Source organism: Adiantum capillus-veneris, chromosome 2, assembly GCF_014529385.1.
Source record: "Adiantum capillus-veneris isolate H3 chromosome 2, ASM1452938v2, whole genome shotgun sequence".
NCBI lineage: Eukaryota > Viridiplantae > Streptophyta > Polypodiopsida > Polypodiales > Pteridaceae > Adiantum > Adiantum capillus-veneris.
In genome coordinates, this window is record NC_140932.1 from 96,074,678 (window position 1) to 96,091,713 (window position 17,036).

General features: G+C 42.1%; 1 pseudogene; it reads right to left on the reverse strand.

Annotated features, from left to right (window-relative positions):
* Nucleotides 1–3,924: 3,924 nt before the first annotated feature.
* Nucleotides 3,925–4,230, reverse strand: LOC147463239 (secreted RxLR effector protein 161 pseudogene; annotated as a pseudogene).
* Between the last annotated feature and the right edge of the window lie 12,806 nt (nucleotides 4,231–17,036).

Genomic DNA, 17,036 nt, shown 5'->3' on the forward strand with positions numbered 1-17,036 from the left:
TTTTCATGTGATGCCAGCAGGGTTGGGAGCATATCCTATTATACTGGGCAGACCATGGTTACGTGCAGTGGGAGCTGTTCAAGATTGGCGACATGGTACGATTAGCCTCTATGGAAAGATAGGTACCAAGAAGGTTTATAATATGGACACAAGGAAACGATTAGAGGAGATTTATGAAGATGAGGATGAGTCTAGTGATGAAGACTATTCCACAGTGTTTGATGAGTACAGTGATGGCACTACCAGCAGTGATGAGGATGCTGATGTTGCATTCCTTTTGATGGACAAAGAAATCCAGGAGTCTGGTTTAGTCTCATTTGCAAATGAGGTTGAAGATGAAAGTGCAGGGCCTTATGAGGTGATTGAAGGGCTGATGCAAACCAAGGTTGAGTTGTCAAAGAAGCAGGAATTGATGACACAAATGATCAGTGGAGACCTCTCAGCTATGGAGAAGGAGATATATTTGCACATGCAAGTCTATGCCAAAGTAATTGATGATTTTCTTGATGGGAGGTTGATAAATGGCATCTCTACAGGTTTTCCTTGGGAACCAGGTGAAAGTTTGATTAAGCTTTTGATGCAAGGAATGCCAAGTGTTTTTGTGTGGGATCCAGGTGGAATGAGCATCTACTAGTGTTGCTGCTGCTGAGCATGAATGCTCTAGCAGGCTAGGGGGTGGGCAAATTATGTCAGGAGTTTTTTGGAGCAAGGGATTGCGCATATGTACATACACATGCATGGTGCATCGAATAAAGAATTGCCCATTTTTCAGAGCCAGGTGGTTACGTGGGGCCCACATGTGTACAGGTAGGACAAGGTGTACATAGTGCAACGATTTTCACTATTACCAGTACCAGTATGTTTTTTCTACAATAATGAGGAGTTGGTAGTGCGTAAAAATTCTTGAGAAAGCTATCCGCGGGCCCATGACATGAGGTAAGCAGGTGCGTCAGATGGCATCGAGTGGCGTCAGGAGGTCGAACGGGGTCAATACTTGCACGCGGAGAAGTATGGACACAACGTGGGTGTTTGCTTGTGAGAATTATGCAGAAAGGTCATCATGAGGACATTTTTTTGGGGCCACTTCACGTGGTGGCGAGATGCATTATTTGAAAAAAGCAGAGTGCCAGGTGTGCGAATGATGCAAAAAGGTGACAACTATGCACTGCGAGGTCAGTTTTTGGCCTGTTCGGGGTCCGTTTGAGGTCATCTAAAAGGCCAAGGGTGCCCAACTAATAAAGCTAAGTGTGGGAACTGAAAAAACAAAGAGAAGACCAGAAAAAACGTGGAGAAGAGAGGAGGAACAGCCGCAGGTGTGTTTTTGCTCATTTTGGAGCTTGTTTTGGCCGTAAACTGCTCATCCGAGGTCGGATTTGAGCACTTTGACATTGTAGACTGGGGTTTTGGGCCGTTCCGGACGCGATGGCGCTGTCCATTTTTCCAAATTCCTCACTCTTTTCCTGCTGTTTTTCTGTGTAAGTTTCTCCTATGAGCGAAGTTTCTGCTCTAGTTCGTGATTGTATCTGGCTTATTTTACCCATATTGTGTGAGCTATTTGCCCCATTGGTGTTGGCCCAAGCTCATTTGTATCTAAACATCAGAAATTCTCCTCTTTTGAGCTGAGTTTTGTGTGTGTGTGTGTGTGTGTGTGTGTGTGTGTGTGTGTGTGTGTCTGTGTGTCTGTGTGGAGTGGGCAAGTGGATAGTCTCTTTCCTCTCACTCCAGAGGTGTGTTCCCTGTCTCGGCCAGGTGTGTTGTGTAAGCCGACTGGTGCCCCATAGTGTGTGTGTGTATCTTCCCAAGAGTGTGTGTCGGGTCGTTATAGAGGCGTTGTGTGTGTTTTCATCCCGCTCACAACGTCTCTAGCTCCCGGAATCAAAGAAGGTTATACGCAACTCACAGGTGATATTCAACGAGTCTAAGATGCATAAAAAGCTAGTGAAAGACATTGAATATTGTAGAGTACGGTTTGAGGATGTTGCCTCACCGCCAATTACACAGAATGTTGGACGTGCTAGTGATGCACCTGCCACTAGTACACACACATGTTGCTCCAAAGAGAGGGGAATCCAGCAGTCAAGCACTTCGGAGCTCTACTCGTACATCTCGTGCAGTTGAGTATTTTTATCCACAATTAGACTACTGGTTAGTCACTCATTGCAGTTAACCACTTGCTACAAAGAGGCCATTCAAATGGATGATAACGTGAAGTGGGAAGAGGCTATGCAATCTAAGTATAACTCAATTTTAGCAAATGAAACTTAGTAGTTGACGGAGGTCAAACACCTACACAATACTCTCCTTAATTCAATCATACACAATGCACAAAACACTTATCTCCCTCTCTACACCACCAAATACGGTCCAAAACTCATGCACGGATCGACACCAACACAAAGGGCAAAAACAATGGAGAAGAGAAAGGGGGGACATGGAGATTGGAAATAAAGAGCAATCAACACTTGATTTTTGAGCAAAATGATGTACACAAGGCTACTTCTATTCTCCCGTTAAACCTACGTAGACGCTGTATTGAAACGACAAGAAGGGGCCCCCCTTATAGGGGGCGAGATTTTCCTCTTTTAGCAACCTTCTTCTCCTCCGAACACCCATCCAATTTCTTGCAGGCTCGCATAGGAACCATCAATTTTTTATGGCCTGCTTTACTTATCATTTCATATGGGTAAGCCCTCCTTTTTATGGAGGTGGCTTACGATATCGTGGGGCCTAAGTGAGCGATCGTTACCTCCAATAAAAGGGGAACATGCCCCGTGGGCACACCCTTATGAATTGGCAAGACCACCATAGAAAGCACCAGAAGGCACTGCCACCAACGATAGAAAACAACCTAGAAACACCCGCGTAGCAACCACGTGTGCCTACACTAGGGAGGGGGAGGGAGATCCTCTCTCTCTCTCTCTCTCTCTCTCTCTCTCTCTCTCTCTTTGCTTGCCTAATGAGGGCATTGGTTCCAATATATAAGGGGGAGCACTTCTAGCTTACCATGTTATTCAAGTCACCATGTGGCACTACCTGAGGCATTCCCCCAAAAAAATTCAAAAAAATCTCCCCAAAGCTTGAACAAAATCAAATTTTTCTCTTTCATTCAATCTACTTTGGTTTCCTACTCTTATGTCAAATTACCCTTTTGTAAAGTTCCCCCAAAAGATGCGATCCAAAACTTCAGCTCATGTGCTTTGCTCTACAATCTGACCTTTTTGTGCCCTCAACCAATGCACTACAAAATGGCAAAAAATCATCTTCTACCATTCTGCTACAGCTATTTGCTGATGTCAACTGAGTGTAACTTGATACCCACAATGTGGGATCCGATGTGCGGGTGCAAGAGAGGGATGGATAGAAGGGGCAGGTGATGATGAGCATACACAATCTTGTCCTTATTGTCCTATATAAGCAAAAAATGTAGATGGGTTGCCGACCATTGCCTGGCGGCCACTTGGCCTAAAACCCAACAATCTCCCACTTGAAGCCGATGTGGCCCAAGTGACTAAAGAATGTAGATGCAATTATGTACAATTGTACAAAATGTGAATCTTGATTGTAGCTTCACCCTACACCCATCATCTCTATGCAATGTGTGAACCGCTCTGAGGCTAAGCTCTTTGTTACAGCATCCGTTGGGTTTTCATCCGTGTGAACTTTGACTAACTCAATGCGTTTGCTAGCCAAAATATCCCGTACCACATGATACCTGACCTCTATGTGTTTTGACTTGGAGTGAAACATGGTGTTCTTTGCTAACACGATCACACTCTAACTGTCACAATGTAGCACTAGAGTCTGGTGTATACCAAGATCTCCCACTAGACGAGATAACCACATAGCTTCCTTACTGGAATTGGAAACTGCAACATACTCTACCTCAATGGTGGAAGACAAAGTGCAATTTTGAATAAATGATCTCTAAGAAACTACTGCTGGAGACAATAAGAAAACCTTGCCGGATGTGGATTGTCTAGTGTCCACACAACCTGCATAATCCAAATCAATGTATCCAATTATGGATGCATCACTGTTCCCAAAGCGTACGCAATTGCTAGCTAAGCGCTTGATGTATCTTAAGATGTCCTTCACTGCTTCCCAGTGCTTTCTACTTGGATTTTCCATAATCCTGCTAACCACTTCCACTGCATATGCAATGTTTGGCCATGTTCTAACCATGGCAAACATGAGACTGCCAACTGTCAAAGAATACAACACCTTTGCCATCTCTGCCTTTTCAACATCCAATTTGGGACAATCATGCTTGCTAAGTTTTTTGTATGCAGCCATTGGGGTACTCAATGCTTTTCCCACTTGCATATTAAAATGTTGCAAGACCTTGTGAATATACTCTTCGTGCGAAAGTTCAAGTATACCACGCTTGCGATATCTCTTGATGTGATGTGCATCACCCAAATATTTCACAGAAAACTGTTTACTTAAAGCATCCTTGAGAAGTGCAATCTCATATTTTGACTTCTTGGCTATGAGCATATCGTCCATGTACTAAATCAGAATGATGCGGGAACCATCATTCAACCTCTTTGTGTACAAGCAGTGATCCACTTGGCTCCGTACATAACCCTGGGACTGAATGTACTTATCAAACTTGATGTACCATTTCCATGAGCCTTGCTTTAATCCATACAAAGATTTCTTGAGTCTACATACCAATTCTTCCCGTGTTGGCTTCTCACGCTTTATCGTAAAACCTTCTGGCTGTTTCATGTAGACATCCTCTTCAAGATCCCCATAAAGAAACGTTGTCTTCACATCCATTTGGACCAATTCCATGTCCTCGATGGCTACTAGACCAAGCATAAGATGCAAATGTAGTCATCTTGACCACTGGAGAAAAGATTTCGTTGAAATTGACACCTTTCGTTTGCTTGAACCCTTTAGTAACCAATCTAGCCTTATCCTTAGGCTCGGGATCATCTCTGGTATACTTCCTTTTGTACACCCATTTGCATGGCAATGCCTATTTACACGCAAGTAACTCTGTCAATTCCCAAGCTTCATTTTCTAAGATTGAGTTATACTCATGCACATTATGTGTGTTTGTGTGTCTCTCAAGCCTTCAACTGCTCGATTCCATTGCTGCTCCCAACAATAGACCCTGCTCGACTTCCTATTCTCATTATTTGAAACAACTTGCAAGCATTTCCACTTGCTTCAAGCTCACAAAGAGCTTCAATTCTGAGTACTGTTGCTCGATTTCTTTGATTCACCTATACAGACCCGATTTCTAGTGCTCAAGCTCCTCTGCTTGGCTCTTCTAGAGCTTGTCAAAACTCCCAATCCCTTGCTCGACTAGGGTTGCTATGCAGGCGAGGTAGCCGGGGCTCGGGTGCTGTGCTCCTGGTCTCTGATACCACTTGCGGGATTTGATGTGCGGGTGCAAGAGAGGGATAGAGAGAAGGGGAAGGGGATGATGAGCATACACAATCTTGTGGGTGAGCTCTAGAGAGTGGAAACTCTCTATTCTCTTTATTGTTCTGTATAAGCAAATAATGTAGATGGGTGGCCGGCCATTGTCTGGCGGCCACTTGGCCTAAAACCCAACACAAAACTCTGATTGATGTGCTGTCACTTCTAGTGGACTCCACATGTTGTACACTACCTTTTCAAACCTTGGCAATCTCATAAAAATTTCTTGATGGCACAGGTACCGAGGTGACCAAATTGGCAAAGAACTAGTCCCTGATAAAACTTTATTTGCCCATAACTTGGCCATTTGAACTCCAATTGCCAATCCAAAAAGACCGACATGCACCATAAGGTGATCACTTCAAGACCATATACTCATATCTTCTATGACCAACCTCCTACAATTGTCTTATCCGGTGGGTATCTTCAAAACACTTTAATATTCAAACTGCCTTAACTTGCACTTTGTAGCTTCAATTGAGGAATCGTCTGGACTAGCTGGGAGAGCACTTGAAGGACCACTTCTAGGACTCCCATTTTTTCACTTTGAACACTTTGACTAGCCAACTTTGATAGACACCTTGGCAAGGTACATTGGCCCCAAAAACCATATAAAGCATATACACCTGCTACTCTCTGCTCGCCCTTGACTTTCGTATTTGCCTTGCCACTTTAGTAGGTACCTATAAGCACACATAGTTTTTCCTTGCACATTGTATTCATCCACCAACTTTAGCTGCACCATCATTGCCAAACCCCCTTGTTGAACATTTATGTTCAGCCCAAAACATGTTTATAGAACTTTGGAAGCTATAATTCTAGGAAACAACATGAGCTAAACAAAAAAATACTTCTATATGTATAAAGGCTTATTCTAGATGTAGATAACTCCTGTTTAGGTGGGTTGCCAACCCCCTCAATTAATACATGATGAGTACTTGATGAACATTGGCAAACACCAACTTCCTTCCAAAGTATAGCTTGAGAGACACACCATTCACTTTGTGTTTGAGAAATCGACCATTCATCCTCATCAACTGCTAAGTATCATTGGAAAAACCTTGTTGTACCCTGTACGGTCCCATCCATTTCTTCTTGAACCTTTTTTGGAACTTAAAATCAAGGTAGCTCTTGTATTTCATCACCAAATCACCATTGTCTATTTGATTCTTTGGCAAGTGTTGATTGAAATTCGCAAATCTTCTCTGCCGTTGCTTCATGTATAAATTTGTTGTTGCTTCCCTATCCATCTTTAAAGCTTCAAGACATGGTGATCCTATCTTGCAAAACATCCTGATGAGCTCTGTCAATCCTCCACATACCTTTCAATGAACCCAACTAAACATGCATGGGAAACACTGCCTGTTTGCCATAGACCAACTCATACGGAGTAAAGTTGGTGCCAACCTTGTAATAAGTCTTGTAAGACCATAACACTTGTCAAGATTAGCCTTCCACTCTTCCACCTACTTGTACACATAATTGGTGAGCATCTTGTAAGAAGTCTTGTAGGCCCATAGACACTTGTGAAGATTAGCCTCTCACTCTTCCACCTACTTGTACACATATTTGGTGAGCATGTTGAATATCTATCCATCAACACTCTCAATGAGACCATTGCATTGTGGATGATAAGAAGAAGAAAACTTGCGTTGAATACCCAATTTCTCCACTAACATACGCATCAACTTACTCCAAAACCATTGACCATGATCAGAAATGAGCACCCAAGGCATTCCAAACCAATAACAAATGAAATAAAAAACAAATTGAGCCACAATGTGAGCATTTACCTCATTTATTGCTTTAGCTTCGACCCACTACGTAAGATAGTCAATTGCCACCACCATGTATTTCTTATCGCTTGCCGACTTGGGGTAGTGGACCAATAGCATCCAAACCCCACTTGTGCTCGTTTCCTCGGGTTGAAGAAGTTTTTGCAAGGTACTCCTCTTGAAGCTACTAGATACTAAAATTTGAGGTGGACTACTCAGATCTATGATCTCCTTTTGATCAACTTGCCTGGTCAGTGGACTATCTATTATCACAATGGGAGTCATAGCGAGTGAGCCTGTGTTGGGGTCAGTCCAACTTGGACGGACACATTATTGGTGTGAACATGTTGTAATGCTTATAAAAGGTTCAAAACTTAATCGAAAACCTCTCTTTACTTTTGCTAATGATGTGCATCTTACCTCCCTTATTCTCTCTCTCTCTCTCTCTCTCTCTCTCTCTCTCTCTCTCTCTCTCTCTCTCTCTCTCTCTCTCTCTCTCTCTCTCTCTCGCATCTTCTCTGCTCACACTCCTAGTTATGTCTATTCGTGAGGCTATCGGCTTCTGTATGGAGCTCTACAATTGGTATCGGAGCTTTGGCAATACCCTTTTCTTCTTGGCACGTGCCCGGGGCGGTCACTTTTTAGAACGTGTATGATATCACGTGAGTTAACCGGAGAGGATTATTAAAAGACCATAATGTATAAAAATGTATACATACAGAGGGGGGTGGGGGTTTTTTAAATAGGCTCATAGTGTAAGTATAGTATGCATATTGGGGTATTATTAATTACCTCTTGAACGCACATGATATAGGGGTCTTTTGATAAGTGATTGCCCTGGGGTCACGTGTAGCTCTATACCAGCTAAGGTTCACATCAAGCAGTTTGGAATCCATTTTTTGTGCAAAGAATCGACAACTGAGGAGAAATTGGATCTCTGTACAGTCGGGTAGATTAGTAGGTGATTTAGACCTGCATCAGATTTGGCATGGCAAGCGAGAGCTACAACAAGCGAGCATTGGAGAGAGGGGTCGATGGTTCCATGGAATCAGCGATCGAATAGACTGCAAGTCACGGCCATGGACATGTCAGAGGAGGAGAGAGGATGTGCAAGCACCTAACCTGGGAAGTGCAGGAGCATCCAAGGGAGGACCTTGAAGGAGGTAGGAATTGAACGGGCAGCAGGAGGTGCGAGTGGTGAAGAGTCACAACCATCACTTGCAAGATGCATGTGAGAGGGCTGCCTTGGGCCACCCTGTGGTGGTACAAGGGAAACGCACACAAAAGCAGCAGCAGTGATGCCACCATCCTTGCAAGCAGATTTGCAAGCACACAAGGGATTGACGACAGTGTTGATGAGGACAATAGGTTTATTAGAGACTTATCACAATTGAGTGGCCTTTATTTTGTTTTAGCCCTCTTTTAGTTATAAGTGGTTGTTCACACAGTTATGCTTGAAATCCATTCCACAATGCATACATATTATGTATGATGAATGAATTTGGACACAAAGCCCCACACATCTCACTTAGTCTACCGTCAACAAAGACATATCTATCAAGTTCCATGTCATCAAGCTATAAATGGGATTAGACACTGCCTCGGGAAGTATGATGACACTGATGGAAAGACCTTCCCTCATGGATTATGAAAAGCCCCATTTATTTTTGTAACCCATTCTCATGAGGCTAACAGGTAAACCTAAACCCGAGGTTTGGGCGTAAACCAAAAACGCCGCATGATGGTAGCTCATAAGTAGCACCAAGTTGTGAGAAAACCTAAAACTCACAGCTAGCGAGTATACCAAAAACTCCTGGTTTTGTGAGAGTGTAAAACTTAGCTCAAGGGGGCGTGTGATTATGCCAAGTTTGTCTGAAGAGGGCAATTGTTGGGGTCAGCCCAACTTCGGTGGGCACATTATTGGTTTGAACATGTTGTAATGCTTATAAAAGGTCCAAAACTTAATTGAAAACCTCTCTTTAGTTTTGCTAATGACGTGCGCCTTATCTCCCTTATCCTCTCTCTCTCTCTCTCTCTCTCTCTCTCTCTCTCTCTCTCTCTCTCTCTCTCTCTCTCGTCTTCTTTGCTCACACTCCTAGCTATGTCTATTCGTGAGGCTATCGGCTTCTGCACCGAGCTCCACAGCCTATAGGGTGCTCAACATGGCTTACATTCACTTTGTATTTACGTGAAAGCTGCTCATCTAATACATAGGTCCCTTCACCCAAGTGATTCAATGTCCTCTCAAGAAACACATGCATTTCTATATCTCCTACCTCTATCATAACATCTATAGCTATAAACGGCATTAAATGAACTTTCTCCATTAAGAAAGATTCATATATTATGAATTTACCATTGTAAAAAACTCTTTATCACTAATTTACCATTGTAAAAAGAATAGGTGAGCTCTTTATCAGGAAGCACTAAAGAGCAATCCATACAAAGAAGTTAAACAAGAAGATTAAGAAAGATTAGGATTAATTAAGTAAAACAATGTATTATCATCATTTTAAATTCTTTTATATATTCAAGTATAATCAACTAGCCGTTGATTTTTTTTAAAAGATTTTTAATTTTTGACATAAATTTGAATTTAAAATATTATTTAAAAAGGTAATATTTTTTGAAGAATCAATAAATTTTTTCACAAAAACAAGGAATTGGCTTAGCACACATAAAGACACATGCACAAGTCCACACAGACACACACACACACATTCACACAAACACATACACACACCATGACTTGTGGCCATGGACCATGACCACGTGCCCTCTTAGGACACATGGCATAAGCCATGTGTACCATCGGCCACTGATGGTACACATGGATTGTGCTACGTGGCCTCGAGAGTGGCCTACATGGCCACTTCGACTAGTGTGCACATGGCCATGTGTGCCCACTGATTATGGCCATGGCGTGTGGCCACAACGAGAGTCACACGTGGCCCACATGGCCACATGTGACCCTCATGGAAACACGCTATGGCAAAGGCCAGTGGACAGGTGACCACTGGCCCCCCACATGGTGGGCCTACATGGCTAGTGCATTGGCCAAGCAGGTCGCCACGTGTATTGTCATCAATGGCCGACAATACACGTGATCGCCATGTGGCCTGTGAGCTAGCCACACGGTCACGTGGCTAGTGAGCTATCCAGGTGTGGCCATCTCACATGCCACGTGGGAGCTACGTGACCAGTGAGTTGGCCAACATTTTGGCACTATTGCTGGGGACAAGGCAACCTAGAGTAGAGAAAAACCCAAAGTATTTACTTAAATTTCCATGACTTCCTCTAGTTTCCGCTAGAGTAACACCTTTTTTTACTTTATCATGGCTGAGAGGTGCTTGAGAGTAGGGAACTCGGTAAGGACCTCGAGAGCTTTACTTTAGTAGGACGGATTAGGTAGAGGGTCCTTGAGACGAGCTATGGTCAGTAAAGACATCACCTAAGTGGAAAGTAGAGATTTGATGCTGAAAGTTGAATTTTTCACTTTCTGCACTCTTTTTTCATGTTCAGTAGGAGTAGGGCAAGTAGAAAACCATCGAGATTGCATCTGATCTAAGGTGCATTGAAGAAAACCAAAAAATTATCGAATCTATCTTATGTGTGTCTAAGATAGACAAGGGGTTCTGGGTCTGAAACTGATAAATTGAACTTGCAAGGTGGTAAATCAACTTGTTTAGACTACCCCCATTGATTTTGGAAACATTTGGATTACTAAAACACTAGGTCAAGCCCAAATTTGGAAAAAAAAACGTAGACTTCAAGAAAAATTCACATGGAAACCCAAATCATGCTAAAACTTGAAACCAGGGTGTGGATAAATCCTAAAACTTGTGGGAAAAGCAATCTTTAAAGAAACAGATGAAAAACGTGTAAATCTGGAACAGTTGTATCTTAAGCGTGCCAAAGATAGAAAACTCTCCACAGAGGGTATTTTAACAAATTTTCAACTCATACAGTCTAATCAGACCATAACACAACTCTTGAGCAAATTTCATCAAATTTGGAACTGTGTAAGAGTACAAACACTAAGGAGTATGGAAAACCAAGCCACGAGATAAAAAACAGTGATGAAAACATTGGTGAATTGTCCAAACTTTATGAAACTCATTGTACAAGCTTGAAATCACATGTAGAATCCACTCCAAGTCACAGTAGCCAAAAATATATTGAAATGAAGAAGATTTATTTTAGGCGCATTGAAGATAAATCTCCCACCAAGAAAGTCGTTTTGTCATTTTGACACCAGGATTGACTCTGGCAAGCTATGGAGACCCCAATTGTGTGATAAAAGTTGAAATAGACCCTACAAATAGCTGAAGCCATCTTAGGCGTGCCTAAGATAAAACTGAGTAAAATTTCACATTTTTTACACATAAGGTCTATTGGGCACTAGAATAAGGAATTTTTGTATATTTTGTGATCCAAGCTTGACAAATTGTGGAATCACATAGAGCTTTAAGCGTTGTCGTGCAGGGAATTGCAACTTTGTGAAGGACAAGAGAACAAACGGCAACTGCATTGCCTTTGAAGCCAAAGACAACCTTCTAGGTTTGAAGTATCAGTTCAATTAAGTTGTGTATATCCATATATGAACCCAAGATATGGTAGAGTTTTGGGAAACTCGATTGACTTAGGAGAGAATAGGAGCCGAGTGTATACAGAAGAGAGTGTAAACCAAGGGAGACCATTAGAAACTACTGCAGAAGAAGTACCAGACACTTACTCCGATTCAAGCTCAAACATGTCTTGTCTTTTGACACAATCAAGAACTGGAACCTCTCTCAAGTTCAAGCACATCTTGACTTTTTTCAAGACCAACAAGTATGAAGCCCATATTTATTTGGACCCAAATGAGGAGATTGCAATGGGATAGATGACCATACCATTGATTTTGAAGAGGAGGTTAGGGCAAACAAATAGGACGACCTGTATTTAGACCGAAATGGAGTACAATATCGCAAGATACAAGACCCTGATTGAGTGGATAAATGGGAATTAGAGGTTGATACTCTAATACCAGATAAAGCTGTAAAGGAGAGACCTCCACTGTTAGATTTAGAAGGGTATGTGTTAATAGATGCTAAACCATTGAAACTGTAATGGAATTGGCCTATTTAATTTGAGAGTATTAATGAGAGTACTTTTGAGAAATGACTTTGTGAGCATAGCGTGTGAACATAATTGAAGATAGCAACATAATCATAGCAATTAGCTAACTTGGCATGAACAATACTTTTGCAAGAGAGAGAATTTAGAGAACATGACAACAGTTGAGGACCGGATATATGTGGAGCCGGTCCCCCCCTCCAATAGGCATTTGTATTATGATTTCTCCCATTAAGAGAGACTTGTTACAATACAATCTTTGTGTTCCTTGTGACCTAGGTGATGCAATGAAGATGGAAAGCTTCATGCATCACAAACATAACATAAACTTGAAGAAAAGCTTTAACTATCCCATGCCTCAGTCCCAAGATCTCAAACACCTTCGAAGGTGGAGGAGCTAGCAGGGAATGAGGGTAGGGAAGAGGAAGAAGAAACATTTCGTAGGAGAAAGAATTAGTTCCTCACTTATCATAACTCTTGTTGCTAGCATACATAATAGCATAGTAATGAAGAAGAAAGAGATGGCAAGCTTAATCATTGAAGCAAGGCTCTTTGTTGGATTTGCACTCCATATCCAAGAGTGTTGGTGTAAGCTCTCAACCTCTACTTGCTTGGAGAAGGAGAGGGAGCTCTTGCACTTTGCATAGCACACAATGAGAGTGTTTGTGAGTGTGTGTGGGTGAGTATACCCCCTAAGCAACCCCCTAGCTTTCTTGGATCGAACCCCCCTTGTAGCTCATGCTTGAAGCTCATTGGACCCCTCCAGGCCTAACCAATCACAAGCAGGAGGCATTACAAGCAGCAAGGGTAGCCTTGAGACAAGTGTCCCCGTTTCCCCTTTGAGAGAGAGGTCTAGATAATGCTAAATCATTTAATTAAATCTCCTAAATTATTATTGGACCCCTTGGGTGGCCAACCAATAGGCTTCAGGCACACCATGAGGGCACATGAGGAGGAACTTGACAAGTGTCCCTTTTGCTTTCTTTGTACCATGCATGCCTTGTGTGAGTGTGTGGGTGTTCTCTCTCATCCCCCCCTCACGTAGGGCTCGCCCCCTCCTTGTAGGTATTGAATCTTTGACTTTTTGACACCTTAAGCCCCTCATGTATAGGCCCAGCTCCCACCACAAGCTTGGCTCATAAGCACTTTAAGCTTGGGTTGGGTTCTCACCTCAAGTGAAACCCTAGCATCTCAAGCATGTCAAGCACCTCAAGCATCTCAAGAACCTCAATCACCAAGCACCTCAAGCACCTTAGTCATCAAGCATGACAAGCAGGACAAGCACCTCGAGCTGGGTCGGGTTCCCGCGCCTCAAGCTCAGCCCTAGCTTACCTAAGGTCAAAGGCCTTTTACACACATTATTGGAGGTCTTCAATGAAGCTAACCCTAGGGTCTTATTATCCATTTGTTAGCCTTGCTCTTTGATAGACCATCTCTCATTTGGGCCCCTTTACCATTGGCCCCGTGTTGAGATAGATCTATAAGCACATGTCTATATCTTAACACTTGTTCCCGTTTATTCTCCCACATTAAGTGATCAATTTAATATGAGAAAATCATTTGGGTTGGTTAGATATTAGATATTAGATTTTATGACATTACCTCTCTCTTGAAATCATAGTCGTCCTCGACTATGAGGTAGAAGAGATAAATCCTTAGTCATTAGTCAATTTTACTTAGCGGGTAGAGCATCCCTTTTTACCCTACGACATCTTTCCAACATCGATGACTAATCCATTTGGTGCTTGGGAGACATAGCTGCCGCAAGCATGTCTGCTCTTTAGTCCATTTCATTCTCCCAAAGTAGAGTGACAAATTCTACTTGGTGTTTGAGAGACGTCGTCATCACAAACATGATTCTAACCATGCATACTAGTTAAATTTGTGCACAATTGAAAAGAGGACTAGTCTTATAAGACAAAAACATGATTCATTTAAAAGAAATTTGTACATTTGCTTACTCTAATATAGCATTGTAAGCATTGACAAGGTTCATACTATCCTTAAGTTGTATTCCTTGCATCCATCTAGCATCTTCAAAAGGATAATTTTTGAACTTAATAAGATACGGTCGGATAATCTTACCATGTCGTAGTACCTTGTCTTGATGCCGAAGGACAGCTTCGGGTTGTAGCACCTCTTCTTGGTCTTCAACTTCGGGAGGGTCTTCAATAATTGGTTCAGTTGGTGGCTCTCCTTTGTAGGGTTTAAGTAGGCTTACATGAAAGGCATTGTGTATGAGCCAATGGTTGGGAAACTTGAGTTGATAAGCTGTCTCATTGATGGGCTTCAAGATTTGGAAAGGACCATAGTATCTTTTTGCTAGTTTAACATAATACTTTTGATGGCCCGTAGGATTTTTGCCCGTCGTTTGCCTTAATTGAGCCTTAGGAAACTTGAGTAAGACCCAATCATTTTCTTTGAACATTAAGGCTCTTCTGTGCTTATCAGCAGCAGCTTTTTGCCTTTGTTGAGAGATGGATATAGCCTCCTTAATCTTTTGAAAAGATTCTTGTAGGTCACGGCTATACTCATCGGCGGCGAAGATCTTCCCACGTACTTTGAGTAGCAAGGGACTTTTAGGTCTTCCCTCAATGATCTCAGAAGGTGCTTTTCCCGTAGAAGTATGTACATTATTATTGTAGGCATACTCTACAAGAGGTAAGTACTTTTCCCATTGTGAGCGTTGATCTACTTCGGTAACATAAGTCTTGAGTAGATCGAGTATCGTAAGATTGGCTATCTCACTTTGGCCATCCGTTTGTGGGTGATAGGCCGAAGAGAAATTCAATCTTGTTCCTAGATTTTCAAAGAGACCTTTCCAGAAATTACTGGTCATTCTAGGATCTCTATCTGACACAATGGATGTGGGTAATCCATGGTGCTTGAAAATCTGAGATATGAAGAGAGTTGCCATTTGATGTGCCTTAATAGTCTTTTTGACAGGAATAAAATGTGTTTGCTTGCTAAACTTGTCACAACTATTGTCCATATTCCTGTATTCCCATGGATAGACTTGGGTAATCCAAAGATGAAATCCATGGATATACTCTCCCATGGTGAATATGGAATAGGCAATGGCTGGAGTAATCCAGGTTGCTTCCCTCTATCATACTTGGTCTTTTGGCATACTACACATTTGAAACATACTCTTGTATGTCCACTTTCATGGTAGGCCAATAGAAGTACGTATCTACTCCGTGGAGAGTAGGTTGAATACCTCTATGCCCCGCATATGGAGGAGCATGGGATTCATACATAACTTTCTCACAAAGGGAATGGGTAACACATAGTCTATTGTTGTGGAGAAGATAACCATCCTGCAAGGTGAATGGTTCCTCTTTCTTCCCCAAAGCAAGGGCTGACATTATGTCTCTAAATTCAGGGTCAATACCATACTCATCTATCATAGAGGATAGATCATTGTGAGTAGCTATAGACACCGCATTAGCTTTGGGTCATCGTGAAAGTGCATCAGCCACTTGATTGCGCTTACCAGCTATGTGAGCAATATGGAAATTAAATTGCGAAAGAAAATTTGCCCACCTCATTTGTTTGTCGGAAAGCTTGGTTTGCGTCATGAAATACTTGAGACTTTGGTGGTTGGTTCGTAGGATAAATGGAGTCCCCAATAGGTAGTGCTTCCATGTGTCTAGGGCATGTAGAACAGCTAAAAGCTCTTTCTCATAAATTTCCAAGACTCGTTCATCAATATTGAGCCTTCGGCTCTCATATGCTATGGCATGCCCTTGTTGAAGCAAAACTGCTCCAAGGCAATCACCACAAGCATCACATTGGACCTCAAATGGATTTGAGAGATCCGGAAGCACGAGGACTGGTTGGGAAGTAAGCTTCTCTTTGAGATTTTCAAAAGAATTTTGCTCCTTAGCAGTCCATACAAACTTAGCGTTCTTCTTAGTTAAGTCGTGTAGTGGTCCTGCTACTTGAGAGAATTTTGCTATGAAGCGTCTATAGTATGCACACATACCAACAAAGCTTCTTAGCTCATGTAGATTTCTTGGGTTAGGCCATGATTTTATTACCTCTAACTTTGATGGATCCATTCGGATACCATCTTTAGAGATAATATGACCTAGGTATTGAATCTCTTGAAGGAAGAATTCACTTTTCTTTTGGTTGAGAAAAAGCTTGTTCTCCCTCAATGCTTGAAAAATCACTTGGAGATGTTGCTTATGTTCCTCCAAAGACTTGGAGTAGATGATGATATCATCAAAGAACACTCCAGTGAATTTGCGGTATGATCTAAAAATTTTCTCCATCAAACGATTGAACGTAGCTGGTGCATTAGTCAAGCCAAAAGGCATGACTAGATATTCATAAAGACCAAACGTTGTGCGAAATGCGGTCTTTAAGATATCTTCATCCACTATCCTTATTTGATGATAGAAACTCTTAAGGTCAATCTTACTGAAGTAGGTAGAGCCTTGTAGCTTATCAAACAGATCTTCTACCCCGAGGTACAGGAAATCTTTTTTTGATAGTGATATGGTTTAGTGCTCGATAGTCCACACACATACGGTATGTACCATCTTTATTTTGCACTAAAAGGACTAGAGAACAAAAGGGAGACGAACTAGGCCTCACCATCCCTTTGTCTACCAGCTCTTGTACTTGCCTCATGATCTCCTCTTGTTGAGCTTGTGAGACTCGATAAGGAGGCTTGTTAGGTGGTGAGCTTCTAGGAAGGAG